The sequence below is a fragment of the Microcaecilia unicolor genome, chromosome 4 (assembly GCF_901765095.1).
Source record: "Microcaecilia unicolor chromosome 4, aMicUni1.1, whole genome shotgun sequence".
NCBI lineage: Eukaryota > Metazoa > Chordata > Amphibia > Gymnophiona > Siphonopidae > Microcaecilia > Microcaecilia unicolor.
The window spans coordinates 181,169,873-181,186,140 of NC_044034.1; the positions used below are offsets into that span (position 1 = coordinate 181,169,873).

The 16,268-nt window shown below is 42.7% G+C and overlaps 1 protein-coding gene across 5 annotated transcripts in view; it reads left to right on the forward strand.

Annotated features, from left to right (window-relative positions):
- LMO1 (LIM domain only 1) overlaps positions 1–16,268 on the forward strand; it is a 241,986-nt gene that overhangs the window by 157,206 nt on the left and 68,512 nt on the right. The window contains exon 1 of one of the 5 annotated variants that reach the window (XM_030199506.1): positions 15,507–15,577. The exons of the other annotated variants lie outside the window; for them this stretch is intronic. The gene's annotated coding sequence lies outside the window, so the exon portion shown is untranslated. Of the gene's footprint in view, positions 1–15,506; positions 15,578–16,268 lie in introns of those variants that run through there. 5 annotated transcript variants of the gene reach the window in all.

Sequence of the window (16,268 nt, forward strand, 5' to 3'; positions counted from 1 at the left end):
AGGACCCCTGCCAGCCAAGGTATTTGGAGTTGCGGAGGGGATGGCAGCGGTGACACTCTTAGGGGGGGCGGCAACCCTGCCCCAGGCCTGGCTCAATCTCTCGGCAGCCCTGATAGATATTTAAGTACTTGAAAGGTATTAATATTCAAATAAATATCTTCAGAGGTGTAGGGGCAGAAGAACTAAAGGACACAAATGGAGGTTGCAGGGAGATAGACTTAGGAGTAACATCAGGAAATAATTTCACAGACAGGTTTGTAGATGCCTGGAATACCCTTCCAGGAGAGGAGGTAAAGTCAAAAAGGGTGAGCAGGTTAAAAAATGTGTGGGATAGACACGAGATAGGCAAGAGTAGTGGGAACTGAAGCTGATGCCAGACAGACTACTATGGTCTATGTCCCACAAATGCAAAAGACAGGTGAAGCTTCAGTAACTCCAGTGTTGTAAATCACTTTGACATGTTCTGCGAGTAAGGGTTCTGTGAAGACAGGAAAGCATCTTGACTGGTAAGTTGATACTGTCAGTCAATGGCTGCCAAGGGACTGGGCTGGGCCTGGGGCAAGGCCGCCCCCCAGGACTGTCACTGCTGTCGCACCACCCAGGATTGCTGCTGCTGCCCCTCCCCTCCCCCCCCCCCCCCCGCCAATCCAAATACCTTGGCTGGTGAGGATCCTGAGGCCCCGCCAGCAGAAGTCTTCCTTCAGCGCTGCTCTTCACTCCGCCGCATTGCCTGTCCTATCTCTGTGGCTGCTTTTTCTCTCATGTCATGCATGCTCAGTTTTGAAACCGAGCATGCATGGCCTGAGGGGAAAAGCATCCGCTTGGCAGGCAATGCAGCAAAGAGTGAAGAGCAGCGCTGGAGGGATGACCTCTTCTTCTGGTGGGGCCTAGGGAGACCCCTGCCTGCCAAAGGCCCTGGCCCGAAGCCCTGCTGTGTCTGCTCCTCCCCAGCTTCCAAGGGGGGCCCGGCACTGGAGTTTTCTCTCTCATGCTCCTGTCGGGATGCAATCACCCAAGTCCCATCTGGAGCAAGAGAGAGACCCTGGCACCGGGCCCCCCTTGGAGGCCGGGCCCAGGGAATTTTGCCTATATTGTTGGCATGGTGGAGACTTGACAACCAGTTTAAGTATGGGTTACTGGGGCTTGCACAGAGTGGCGGAAATGGCTCTGGCCACCTTGTTGGGCAGACAGGATGGACAGTGTCATCGTTTACTGTGGTACTGAATATCTCCAGTGTCTGTATAACTTTCTCAGCTCTGCCTCAATTTCACCCCGGAAAATGTCAGAGAGTGGTATGGTGGTCAGAGTCGATATTCAGCTGCACTGTTCAGTTAAACGCCACTGAGAAGGCAGGGCTGTAGCTGGTGTGGATGCACAAGATGCAAGAGAAGTTGCAGTACCAAAACTGCGCCCCATCCATTGGCTTCCCTTGCTAATGTCACGGAAGTGGGTGGGGTGAGAGCATGATGGTGTTTGGGTCATGTCACTTTAAATACTCCTAACTCAGCACAGTTTAGGTGGGCAGGATCCTCTCCAGCTTGCTTAATCCATTCTATCGCCCCCTAACTTTTTAATTTTATACATTTTGTATTTGAACCTCTCAGCATTTTGTCACTGATGCATAAAAATCTACCACATTTTTATTTAGGGAAACCTACCAAATAGCACAAGCAGTTTTCAGAAGAAATGTGCAAAAAGTGTATGGGTTCTTGTGCAAGGTTTTGTTTTGTTTCTCTGGTATGGCTTAGGGTTATTTGTTCTGTTAAGTACTCTAGCCAGAATTCCAGTCTAGTGTGAGACAGCAAACTGATTATGTATTATAAAAAATCACGTAGTGTTTTCATGGGTGAGTAGTAATTACTGGGTAATGGCTTAAAACATTTCCTGAAGGAACATAGAGCTCCTTTTAAAAGTCAAGAGTACATTAAAAGGATTACCACGTAGATTTGATTTTTAGATAACACTAAAATGGATCCCAAATGGGCTTATGAAAAGGGATGCTATCTCTTTAATGGAAAGTGCATGGTCTGACAGCTCAGCATGCAAATGACCTGTGCGCCATACATTCCTGTTAAGAATTTCTTTTAACAAAGAAACAAATGGTACTTTTCTGTACCAAGTCTTAATAGTACATTTTTGTATGCTGGTTTCTTGGAAATACAAAATGGCCTACATTTTGCAAATAAATACCTTCTGATTTATTGGAAAGTGATGTTTTATGACATTTAGGTCAGTGGTAGTGTATCTGTTACATGAATCAAGTTAAGTGGAAAGCTTCTTGTGCTCCACACATTTTTTTTAATGTAGCTTTTTAAAATGTATTCTGAAAGAACACAAGCTGCTTTATTTTTTTCTGTATAAAGGGTTTTGTGTTAAAGCTCATTGCTTTATTATGGTCCTCATTTTAAAAGCCCTATTTACCTTTTCATAACGTGAATAAACCAGCACCTAAACATTTATCTTGCAGAAATGTCTAAGTTCCCAGGATATGCACGTATCCATCCCAAGTGTGTGCAGATGGCAAGGGCCTGGTCTGGGCATGGCTTGGGTGGGATAAGGATGTAATAGATTCCTTAAATTACTAAATCCTTTTCTATTAAGTGCATATCTTATCAAAAGACAATAAACCAATCTTGTTGTCTAGCCTAGCTGCATGACAAACACACAATTATTTCTAATATGTTAAAATGTTATAATTTATTTTTCTAACTGTATTATTATTTTGATGATTTTCTTGAATATAAGCTACATTGAACCTGAGCTTGTTCGGGATAACGTGGGATGCAAATGTCATAAATAAATTCATATTTGTTTATTCCCTGTTTCAGAAGGGGACTAAACATATCTGTCCTAACAGATCAACACCAGGAGTTACACCATCTACCAAGCACATTTAAGATTTGGTGAATAGCTGCTATTGAGCATTGCTTCACCAGAGAGATTGGGTGGGTGGGGCGGGGGGGGGGGGGTTGCCTGTTTGGTCCTCAAGTGGTTTTTGCCCTCTGAAAAGCCAAACTGGCAAGAGAAACTGGTTATCTCTGCAACCTTGCAAAAATAACCGAGTGTTATCCAGCCACTGTCGCAGTAACCGGTTATGTGTTGGCTTTGAACGCGATATTTGCTTATGTTAATTTTTCTAAATTGAATGTTTACGCTGCACACATCTGGTGCATAAATGTCCATTTCGCCTGTATTTTCAAACAGGCTGTGCTTTGGCAGATTTATTTTGTGAAATACTGGTGACACTTGAGACACACTGACCTGCACATCTCCATTCCTACTTCTACAACTGTCTTAAAATGTGGCTGCCTACGAAAAGTGTTCTTTAGTATCTCTGGCTTTAGGATAGTCACCTTGGAATTAATGGGGATTCTTGTGTCCTTTAATGAGTTTGGGTTAGAAGAGGAGGGAATGTATAGTACCATATAAAACTCAATAAGGTATGAGCCAGCCGTTCAAAGCTCCTATGACACCTTACTGAGTCAAAGGAGGTAATTTTATAAAAGTTTCTTATGTATATGCATGTAAAAGACCTCATAGAATTGGCATGTACATGTATACATTGGGTATTTCAAGTAGGTGTGTACTTGGGTAGTACCGTGAGCTGTCGTGGTAGCCATTTACAGAGGCCAGCCACAAGGGGCAGGAGTGAGGGGGTTTTGCTCCTGTTTCCAATGCCCCCACTAGGGCCACCACAGACATAGGTAGACCTTGGGGGGGGGGGGCTACCTAGACCTCGGATGGGGGGAGGCTTTGATTCTCCTAGGATGAGGGGAGGGGAGGAAGGATGAGAGACTTTTCTTTTAGCTATATCAGTTCAATGTGGCTTACGTACATTACAAAAGTTGAATTACAGTGAGTGAGATTTGAAGATTACAAAATGAGAACAATTTTACAACTAGTGCAGTATTATGATGGTCAGTGGCAATGCTGAAATTAATTAGTATTTTGAGATAAAAACTTTGGGGTCCATTTACTAAGGTGTGCCGAAAAATGGCCTGTACTGATGTAGACGTGTGTATTGGATACGCGCAAGTCCATTTTTCAGCGCATCTACAAAAAAGGCCTTGTGAGGGGGGGGGGGGCGGCAGAAAATGGATGTGCAGCAAAATAAAAATTGGTGTGCATCCATTTTGGGCCTGAGACCTTAACGCCACCCATTGACCTAGTGGTAAGATCTCGTGTGTTAACCGGGTTGTAATGGTCTATGAAAGTACAATGCTGATTACTGCCCGGTTACCGCCGTGCACTGGAAAATTTCCAGCGCGCATAGTGAGCTTGCATAAAAAATGAAATTACCACCTGGGCCAGGCGGTAGTTCAAAATTGATGCGCATAGGCGCTTACGCAACTTAGTAAAAGGGTCCCTTTATGAATAGGAATTTTTTAGGGATTTGCGGAAGGCCGGGTAGTTATCATTATGCAGTGCGTTTTTTCTAGCGAAAAAGGTGCCAGTACTCCAATGCCAGGCCACCCTTCAGGGGTGGGGTGATCACTGAGAGACCCACCCCACAATAGCCAGGCCCCCTGCAACCAGTCACAGAATCTATGACAAGGCAGAATTGGTGTGTAGAGCCTGAGCTCTTTCATTAAAACTTGGGGACCATGGGTCAATTTTAGCAGACAATGGAAATGGTGTCGGTACTCAGTACCCCCAAGTACCCCCTCAAAAAAAGCCCTGTCATTATGTCTTATTTCTCTTGGAAGAGAGTTCCATCATTTTGCATCTAACTTTGAAAAGATGCAAGTAAATATAGATTTGTACCTGATATTCTACCAGTGTTGGAGGCTGGGAGGGGGATCAAGGCATCTTTAAAGTTAAAATATAGTTATGCAGGTGCCAGCTGATAGCTATGCAGTTGTCAGAACTGAATAAGTGAGTGGAATTAGGACAACTTTTGAGCTATCCTAAATTCACCTGCTTAGCTATGTGGATGTCGGTGCTGAATATGCCAGCACCCACATAACTGCTGGCTCCTCCCAAAGGCCGCCCTATACCTACCCTGACCTGCCTATTTTTTTAATGAGTGGGCAGAGGACATATTCAGAGCACTACCTGGTTTGGTGCTGCTGAATATTAGGGGGGGGGGAGTTAGGCGCCACAGGCAATTTTAACTGGGCTTGTTCACAAGCTGGGGCAAATGTATGTAGCTATATTGTACAATACACCAAACAGGAAAACAATCCTTACACAGCAAACCTACTCCTTTACATTTTTTTAGGGGTGAATCGGAAAAAACCGTCCAGCAGAATAATGGTAGCTAAGTGTCTTTATTGAGAACCTCTGTTGTGAAAGACCCGACACTGGGCCATGTTTTGGCGGGAGAAACCGCCTGCCTCAGGGGTCAGATACTATGTGAAAAAGTAGTCATTGTTCAAATATAGGGTGCAGTAACAGTTCCAAGTACAAATCCGAAATCCAAGATATGACTGCCACTGGCAAATCAATTCAGCGTGTCCACTTCAATTTGGAGCAGGAAAGTGTGTTGAAGTGGGACTGCGTTTTGAGTGATGTGTACATATATAACAAGCCTAACTTTAGCCACTAAAAAGTTAACTGGTTAGCTCTGAATATCAGCTTAACCGATTAACTTTATAGTAGTTAAAACCCCCCGGACATTCAATGCTGATCGCTGGAAATGGCCTCGCATTGAATATCCAGGTTTAACATCAGCAGTGGACAACAAAAGCACTGCCTGCCACCGGCCAAATATCGGGCCCCATATAGCCTAAGTTAACAGGAGCCCAGCTTGATAACTTCCCCCCTGTAAGCCATCTATGACGGGCTATTATGTGAAGCTACATAAAAATGACATATACATTACACAGGCCTATCTTAACAGTTCTGAAATTTTAAGGGTTAGACTTAGACATGATATAAAGTAAAGACCATAGAAGTGTTTCTGCTGTGGTTATTTGTACTCTTTCCTGAATGCAAACATTTGAGTAGGGGCATAACAAAAATTAGAATACAAAAAAATGAAATACTGTAGTTATAATAACTGATGCATAAAATCCGGGGGGGGGGGGGGGGGAGGAGGGCAAAGGACTGGAGATGGGCAGGCAATTTTTTTTGTCATTTTTCCTTTAGGTACATGTAAATGAAATGAAGCAGCGCATTCCCACAAATGACCTCTACCCCCATGGACACCTATCTGTAGCCTCTGATGAAAAAATGCTCAAAGCATCTGCTATTCTGGGGACTCGGTACAGAAGAGTGCCATAATATGGCATTTGTAGTCTACCATATCCTAATAAGGTTCAAAGCAGATCAAATATGAAGAAGGAAATTACGAAAAAATATTATAACAAAAAGTTTCTTAACCAGATAATTCTTCAAATATTTCCAAAAGGAAAAATAAAAGTTCAAAACTTTCAAATTCTTAGGGTAAGGAGCTCAAAATTTGAAGTGCCTGAGAGGTAACTGGTTTCTTTACTATCTTCTTGAAGCATACACCTGAAAAGGAAGGAAAATAGAGTAAGCGAGAAACAATAGCCCTAGAAAATTTAGAACTATTGGGAAATGAAAATAAGCCAGTAAGATATTCTGGACGGGATCCTTCAAAGATTTTAGATACCGTGCAGGCCAATTTAAACATAATTTGAGCCTGAAGAGGCAAATGATGTAAACTGATCAGGGAAGGAGCTGCCCTGTCAGCTCTCTTAAAATGAAAATTCAAATTAGCTGCTGTATTGTGAAGAAGCTGGAGCTTAACTATGAGTGAATAAAGACTATTGCAATAGTCTATTTTAAACAAAATAAGAGCCTGTGCCAAAAGAGAAACATGACCTTCTGAAAACAGAGGGTGAATACTACAAAGCTGTCTTAGTTTTTAAAAGGCAATGCTTACAATATGGTTGACCTGAGGCTCAGATGTGTGAGCATTGAATCTAAACACCCAGAACCTTGGATGTATGTTCTACTTTAAGCGATAATCCATCTGATAGAGTTCATTGAGAACAGATTTGTCAGAGTAACTCAGCCCAAGTAGGTTGGTCTCATCTCTGTTAGGCTTAAAGTCATGAAGCTTACTATAGTCCTCTATCCTAGAAATGCAGCCAGCCACTCTGTTATGTAGAAATTCACTGAACCATTTTAAAACGTTACCCAAAATACCAAAAGTACTTAAATAGTAAGGTATCATAATCAAGTACATTAAATGCTGCAGTGAAATCAAATTGCAATAAAATTATGGCCTTGCCTCTAGATAAAAAGGTTATAGCATCTGACACTAATGCAAAACAAAAAAATTGATTCGGTGCTGTGAAAAGGTCTAAAGCCAACTTTAAACCTACTGTTAAGATGTTATTTTACTATTAACCTCATATAATGGGATCTGTGTTAAAATAGCTTGACTTGTGTTAAAATAATCCATCTTAATGGTAGCCCATGTTGATAATTCCTCCCCACCCCCCAGCTTGTAGTGATTTTTTTGAAAATTACTTTTTTGTATGTCTACTGTAGTTGCATAGCTGTGCATGCAAGTCCAAAGTTTTATACAACTTTTTTTTTTTAATCTTAGAGAACGAATAGATGGATAGTGTAGATGAGGAAGAGGGTCTTGATGGCACAGAGAAGGGTGAATTGGATGTACCACTTAAATAGACAGAAAAAGTATGATCTCAATACAGTGGCGATATGTTCAGAGGAGGGGTTTCATCAGAGCGCACCCCTCCAACCCCTGCTTTCCAGGCATTGAGCAGTAAACTTTACTGCAGTGCATGGAGGCTTATGCAAGTTGGCATAGCTTTCCTTTTTTGAGACATCTTTAGAACTCATTTTGCATGACAGCTGTAAATTCCATCTGTTAAATGGCTCCTTGGCTCTATGAGGTGTGTTCTGCAAACATACAGTCAAGTACTTTGTGCCTGATCTGGTCTGTCCATATTCAACTTGCACATAGTCATTCCAGTGGAAAGTTGCATTAAACTCTGTTCTGTTATTCGTTAGCTGAAAGAGATGCTGCCGCTCTGTCCCTTGCAATCTGTGGGAACCATAAATTGAAGCTTCCTGTAGTTTCTAGGGGCCAAAGCCATGCTCTGTTGCTTCCATTTTGTTTTTTATTTATTTTAGTTTATTTATTTATTTGTGACATTTATATCTCACATTATCCCAAACAATTTTGAGTTCAGTGTGGCTTACAATAAACAGTATAGGATACATAACAAAGAATAATGCATAAAACTTCTGATAGTCTCTTTGGGGCTGATGACCATTTGTTGCCCACTCTTCCTGGGATGGTTGGGGAGCACAATACCATTTGTACTGCCTAGGTACTGTAAAAACTTAGTTCTTTTACTAAGGGCACTAATGGATTTAGCACATGTTAATGATTAGTGTGCACTAAATGCAATGTGGCCCATTAAATTCCTAAGGACTGCATGGCATTTAGCATGTGCTAAATCCATTGCTGCACCTTGGTAAAAGGACCCCTTAAATCCATATTGGGAAAGAGATTGAGGCTGAGGAGGTATGAGGGAAGTTTTGTTTGTTTGTGTGTGCGTGTGTGCTTACTGCATGGGGTTGGGGGTGAAGAAGGAAAGAAGACTGGGAATTGGGAGAAGATGGGGAAGAGGATTGGGAATTAAGTAACCCCTTCCCCGCTTTGGAAATTGTGTACTCAGTAACGTATACCTTTTCTGATTTCCATCGGTTCTTATTCCTCCCTTTCTGAGTCCCCCACCAATTTAGTCTTGCATTCACACATGCACTGCCATTTCCAAAGCACCTGGTGTTTTAATGATGGGCAAAACTACATCTGATTTACTGCTATTATGGTGTCAGACTAAATGTAGATGTGAATAGACTCCCCTCTCTTTTTTTTTTCTTCTTTCCAGGTTTAAGCCTGAGGCTGAACATTACTGTTAATCGCTCCACTTAAAAAATATTGTATTATAGATCCAGTGATACAGCGCTCTAGGGGGAGGACAACTCAATACGCTAAAACATTCTCTCACCCCCCTCTTCCTTCCCCATTTAATACCTGGCATACAAAATAGATTGAGAATTTGTAGTCTGTGTTGCTTACTGTATCTTAATTTTCAATTTGGGAATAAAATTTTCATGCTACAGTGTACAGCTCCAGAATAAAATTTTCAGACTACTGTGTACAGCTCCAGAACTTACTTTAGTATAGACCGCAGTAAAAAAAACCTTCCTTTAGGGCTAAATGTATTAAAAAGGTGATTTTGGTGTTGTCTGTAGGGAGAACATGCTTCCTCCAGTCCCTGGTGTAGCACTGCTGACTTACATATTAAGGGGTCCTTTTTACTAAGCTGTGGTAAGTTCTAGTGCATGCTTATTGCAGAGAGGAGAGGGAAGGGCTGAGAGAAGGATGGGAAGCAGCAAAAGTAGAGAGAAGCAAGGATGGAGGGCACATATGTCTCTATATGTTGCAAAATTACCGTGGGACGCACTGAGGTTTTCCATGATAACTTTGCAATATGTGTGTGCAGACGGCATGCTAAAAAAAAAATGTTGCTTTTTTCCCCCAGGGGTTATTTCTATGCTAATCAGGTCTTCTGCATTCCTGTATGCTAACTGATTGGTATGTGATTAGTGCACGAGCCCTTATCGCCTACAAAACAGGTGGTGATAAGGGCTCATAAAAACATAAGAATAGCCTTACTGGGTCAGACCAATGGTCCAGCTAGTCCAGTAGATGGATTCCATCTAGATGCTTCCAGCAGTGGCCAATCCAGGTCACTCTTTTAATGGCCACGTGCTAATGGCAAAATTAGCATGTGGCTATTCAGAAAATGGAAAACCGTTATTTTCTGGCTGCGCTAAAAATGGCCCGAGTGTGCAGGAAAGACCCGCTTAAAGACTCGCTAAGGCCACTTTGTAGTTCTTCTTAGTAAAGGGACTGTAAAGATGGTCTGAACAGGGTCAGTGTAGGATTATTAGGCACAGGGCTGTGGAGATAGTACTCAAACCTTCAACTCCAACACCTCTATTTTTCTATTGTCCAACAACTCCGACTCCTACTATGCATAGTAAATCTAAGAGAAATTTGATTAATTATGAAATATAAAATATTTCCTTATGTACAAAATTAGGGCTAATTGTTCAAACTTCAGATATATTTTATGGATAACTTACAGAATAATATATGGTAATTTTTTAAATTTTGAAGCTGAAGTCTGAGTTGGAACATTTTACCGACTCAGATTCCACCCAAAATTGTTTCCGACTCCCAACTGTACAGCCCTGGTTAGGCACCCTAAGTAAACCTCTAGTCTTGTTCCTCCTCAATTTTCAGGCCCCATCATCCCACACTAATTTTAAACTCAAAATCATAATCTCTCCAATACAGTCCCTTCCAGAATAATCCTGTAAAGGCACAATTAATGAGATATTATAATTCCAAATATTAAACACTTTGAGTCCTGCTTATTAAGGTGCATTAGCATTTTTAGTGTGCACTAAAACTTAGTGCATACTAATGCTAGAGACACCTATATATTACTATGAGTGTCTTTAGCGTTAGCACATGTCAATTTTTAGCACACTAAAAACACTAGCATTCCTATAGCGTGGCTTAGTAAACAGGGCCCTCTGTTTCATGTACATAATGAGGGTAATTTCCAAAAGACACTCAAATTAAAATAAGCTTTTTGAAAATTACCCTTCCTGCCAATAAAAATACATACTAATGATACTTTGGGGACCTTTTATTAAGCTGACCTAGTAAATGGGTCAAGTATGCCCTTACGCAGGTCTTTCCCATGTGCTAAGCCCATTCTAGCATGGCTGAAAATAGGCTTTTTTCTAATTGTAAAATTTCTAGTCATTCGCTAATGTTAGCATTAACATGTGGCCATTAAAAATAATTAACACAGGAGCACTTTCTGCCTCCTATTTAGGAGGCGATAAGGGAACCCATGTTTATCGTTTATTAATTTTTCCTATACCAATATTATTGCACAACAACAAGTCAACTGGTTTACAATAAAATTGAAGAACAAGCAACATAAAATTCCATTAAAATAAAAGAAACTGCAAAACACATTTAAAACAAGAGAACAAACATCATACATAACTGCAAATACCAAATACAAGACTAACATAAAACAATAATCGTTCTTAAACAGCTCTTATACCCTTATGGGAGATGGGCTCTAGTCTTTCTGCTGCTAAACTTAATGATGCTGACATGAGCTTGGTGATTCTAACCAGAATGAAACCCAAGAAGTCTGGAAAGCTAACTGAAAAAAGTGTGTTTTCAGAGAAGTGTGAATTTAAAGTGAACTTTCCAACTGGATATGCTGTGGAAGCAAGTTCCATAAAGCAGGAGACATGAAGGAGAAAACAGAGTTACTTGTGGATTCCCATCTAGCTCTTGATGAAGATGGCAAAGCTAATCTATTATCGATCAAAGATTGAAGAGTGTGAGCTGGAGTGTAGGCATAGGCGCCCCGTATAAGAGGCTTGGGGAGGCTAAGCCTCCCCAGCCCAATCTTGACGTTCCTCTGGCTGCTGCCCTCACAAACGCAGGGCTTCCGCAGCAGCCAGGCAGCTTTCCCACCGTCCTTCCTGCTCTCCCCGTCGGGGAGTCCACGACCGGCAGCTCTCCTTGTCCCCCCCCCCCCCCCACACGTGACCCCAACCCCCGCCAGGGCCCACCCAACATCCCCTTGCAATTTGCCTGCCTCGGTCCCTGACTCCCTAAAGCATTCTTATCTTCACCCGTACCCGTCAGCGCTGCCTCACTGCCTGCCATTCATTCTCACAGGCAGCTCCGTTCCCGCTCCCCTTTGCCACGTCCACTCCTCCGGCTCTCTCTGATGCACTCAGAGAGAGCCGGAGGACGCAGCAAAGGGGAGCGGGAACGGAGCTGCCTGTGAGAATGAATGGCAGGCAGCGCTGACAGCGACAGGTACGGGTGAAGACAAGAATGCTGCAGGGAGTCAAGGACCGAGGCAGCATGCTGGCTGGTAGAGGTGAGAGAGGGAGGTGGGAAATGTTGGGGGGAGATGCATGGGGAGAGAGAGGGAGAAATGCTGGATGTGAAGGAGGAGGGAGGGACAGATGCACAGCAAGAGAAAAGGAGAAATGTTGAACATGGATGTGGGAGGGAGGGAGACAGAGAGAGAGATGCTGTATGGGGATGGGAGGGATGCTATAAGGGGAAGGAAGAGGAAAAAAGAGATAGATGTTGGGCCCAGGGTGCAAGGAAAGGAGATACTGAGAGTGATATGGGCAGTGGGAGAGAACAGGGCCGTGCCTAGGGTCTCCGGCGCCTCCCTGCAGTTGCCCCCCCCCCCCCGAAAACGATCGCTACACTACCCGCCCTCTTCTCCCCAGATCCTTTTCCTTTTTTTTTGTTTAAATTTACCTCTGTCCGGCGGCAGCGTAGCGTTAGTGAGAAGGAGGCAGCGCTCCCCCACCCCGACGTGTCAGTCTTCCCTTCGCTCAGTGTCCCGCCTTCTTCTGATGTCATTTCTGATGTCAGAAGAAGGCGGAACTGAGCGAAGGAAAGACTGACACGGGGCAGGGGAGCGCCGCCTCCTTCTCACTAACGCTACGCTGCCACCAGACAGAGGTAAATTTAAACAAAAAAAAAAGGAAAAGGATCTGGGGAGAAGAGGGCGAGGTAAGCATGGTGTGGCGGGGCGCCCTCCTGCCATGCTTACCTCGCTTACCATGTTGGCACGGCCCTGGGAGAGAAGAAGGAGGGAAGAGAGGTTGTACATGGGGATGGATGAGAGGGAGGGATAGATATACACTAGAGGGGAAAGAGAAAAAGAGAGACATTGTGGATCCAGGGACAGAAGGGAGTGAGGAGAAGTGCTGGATATGGATGGAGGGGAAATTGCTGAATTTAAGGGCTGGATTGAAACACTTTGAGGGCAGATGTTTAAAGTGGAGAAAGGAGAGGGACAGGGCTACAGATGGTAGACAGGACGCATAAGGACACAGGAGGATGGTGGACATGGTGAGAGAAAAAATATCAAATGGAAAGAAGACACTGCATAAAACAGAAGACACTGGGACCAAAGCGAATAGAAAAACTAAATGATCAGACAACAAAGGTAGAAAAAAGTATTTTATTCAGAATTTATTAACTGGAATATGTCAGCTTTTGGAAATATGCATTTGTGATGTTTTGTATGTAAGTTTCAATTTTTCTAGTATTGCTGTGTGCTGAGTCTGACTTGAAGTAACTTTCCAGTTCAGTATTTTGCCTTCATATCTGTTGTGTCATGTGTTTTTCATGTGTGATCAAGGTGCAGTATTCTGCTAGCGTGTAGTATTTTCAGCCCTTTTTGGGTTTTTTGTTTCACTAGGTTGTGCACTGATGTTTTAGAGCCCGGTGTAATTACAGTGCTGCCTTTCCACGCATAAGGTTGTAGCTCATCCTGTCCTTGGAATTTGTACTGTTATGGTTTGGTAAGGTTATGCGTGTGTTTTTGCACAAGTTTGTGTATAGTGTTTTGCAGTGGAGAGATTGTGTATTGGCCTTACTGAGGTGGCACCAAATCATCAGAAATGGTTTTAGAGCCTAAATCATGACACACTATCTCTTGAAGGATCTACATATAGTCGTTCATAAAAGGAGCGCATTGTGAACACTTTCCACTGTAAAAGGGTGTTTTGTGGCTCTACATGAGAATTGTGATATTATAATCCCTTGTTTCATATTGTTGACGGTCTGCATTTTCCGTATGGGTGGTATATTGGTTTATTAGGGTCTGCCCAGTGTTATGGTACAGTAAGGTTTATGAGTGTGTTTTTGCACAAATTTGTGCATAGTGTTTTGCAGTTGAGCAATTGTGGTTAGTTCATGCTTTGAACAACCACTTTATTCTTTGATATATGATACATATTTAATTTTAATAAAAGGTATTAATTGTGACTTATTTTTGCTTATTTTTTTTTCTGTGTTTTCAGACAATTATAGATGTAAGACCCGCCCCTGGCCCCACCCCTAACCCCGCCCCCTTTAGCCTCCCCAAACAGTTGGGCCACCGACTGCCTATGAGTGTAGGGAATAGTTAGAGAAGCTAGATAAGAAGGAATAATTGTATGCAACATTTTGTGTGTCAGGATACAGGTCTGCTTTATTCAATTAGTGCATGCTAATATCAGCACACCAGCTGAATAGCATATCCATGCCCATTCTCTGCCCCTGACAAGTCTTCTCCAAAAACAATATTAAAAAAAAAAAATAATAATTACCATGCAGCTAGCATACTGAGATGGCAAAACTAACGTAGGATGCTTTAGCACATCCACATTAGGCCACTTTTGTTGCTTTAGGTGCACTTTACTGCCAATGCAGCTTAGTAAAAGGGCCCTTGGATTTGACTGCAGCTACACTTTGCAGCCACCTAGAAGCCACCTCCCAAAGCAATCACCCTGCTTCTCTAATAGTTGAGCTCAGTGCATCTTTTCTAGCAAAAAAGGTGCCAGTACTCAAATGCTAGGCCACCCTTCAAGGGTGGGGTGATCACTGAGGGATCCACCCCACAATAGCCAGGCCCCCTGCAACCAGTCACAGAACCTATGGCAAGGCAGAATTGGTGTGTAGAGCCTGAGCTTTTTCATTAAAACTTGGGGTCCTTGGGTCAATTTTAGCAGACAATGGAAAAGGTGCCGGTACTCAGTACCCCCAAGTACCCCCACAAAAAAAGCCCTGGTTAAGCTGGCCCAGGGTGTGAAAGTGGTGCTGCTTTCTCACTTCAAACAGCTGAAGTTTCAAAGGATGCACACACTGCCTGAGTACAAGGAGGAGTCTGATTTAATCAGTGTGGTTTTTTTTTTTCTAGCAAAAAGGTGCTGGTACTCAAATGCTAGACCACCCTTCAGGGGTGGGGTGATGACCGAGGGACCCACTCCACAATAGCCAGGCCCCCTGCAACCAGTCACAGAATATATGACAAGGCAGAATTGGTGTGTAGAGCCTGACCTCTTTCATTAAAACTTGGGGTCCATGGGTCAATTTTAGCAGACAATGGAAAAGGTGCCGGCACTCAGTACCTCCTCAAAAAAGCCCTGGATTTAATATTGTGAGTATTCAGGCTGAGTATTTTGAACTTTCACAGTATAATTCCACATTCAATTTGGTGACCTTTTATTCCAGTGCAGATTAACCATACATAGAAACCAAGAGGTGTACGTGGCACATGGGTACTATGCTTGCTTCAAAACTGCAGAGCTAAGATTAACCTAAATCATGTGTCATGTTTTCTGCAAAACCGGTGGGGAAAGAGTTAAAACTGCCTGAAAGCCTTGTGTAAAACACACACACATGCGCATGCAAGATACTGGGGAAAAATAAGCCAATTATGTGTGTTTCACAGGAGGTGGGTGAGAGTGACCTTTTTGTGTACAATTAGTTCTTGTATTTAAAGCAGTTTTTGAATAGAATAATTAGCTGTCATAAATGACAAATTGAAGATTTTGGCCAGACCCCTTGGGCGAATGCTGGAGGACTGTTTTCCTTCCACACACACAGTACCCATCCATGCTTTCTGCTCATTAGGGTAGCTTTTTAGTTCTCTATAGCAGTAATGAATTGAACAGTGCACCAGTTACACTTAGCGGAGTTCCTCTAACAAGGCGTGAGGTACAGGTGAGCGGAGCTGCTTTTAGCTACTTTGATTTTGAATTGAATGTTTGGCTTTTTTTTTTTTTTTTTTAAGTATGAGGGGGTAAAAAGGCTGAAATGGCTTGAATTGACTGCATCGATTCTGTGCCAGGCTTTTACTAAAACATGAGGGTAGGAGCCTTAAGGCATAAATATCCTGAGCTTTCAGTCCCACATTAGTCTTTCAGACCAATTAACCTCTGGAGCTGTGTTAAAGAAATTAGGTAGTGCATCTGTATGCTTTGTTTCACAGTACAAAGACTGAACAATAGGCTATGCATTTTAAATATATTTATGGAACTTTAGGGAGTGAAGATCCAGCCTAATGGTTAATGCAGTGGACTGAAAACCTGAGGAGTTGGGTTTGATTCCCACTGTAGCTCCTTGTGACCCTGGGCAAGTCACTTAACCCTTCATTGCCCTAGGAACAAAAACTTACATGTAGGTACTTTCTCTGTCCTTAGTGGGCTCACAATCTAATAAATGTAAACTGCTTTGGTTGCACCACAGAAAGGCAGTATATCAAATCCATGATCATGTTACATAGCTGGCCAGGCTCTTGAAATGCTGCTTTGTCTGAATGAACCAGTTAAAAAGCATTCTTCAGTCCTGTTTGTGCTTGTAATTGTGCCCCTGTCTTTCAAGAGTGCGCCTGGCTCCAGAATTAAAATCCTTT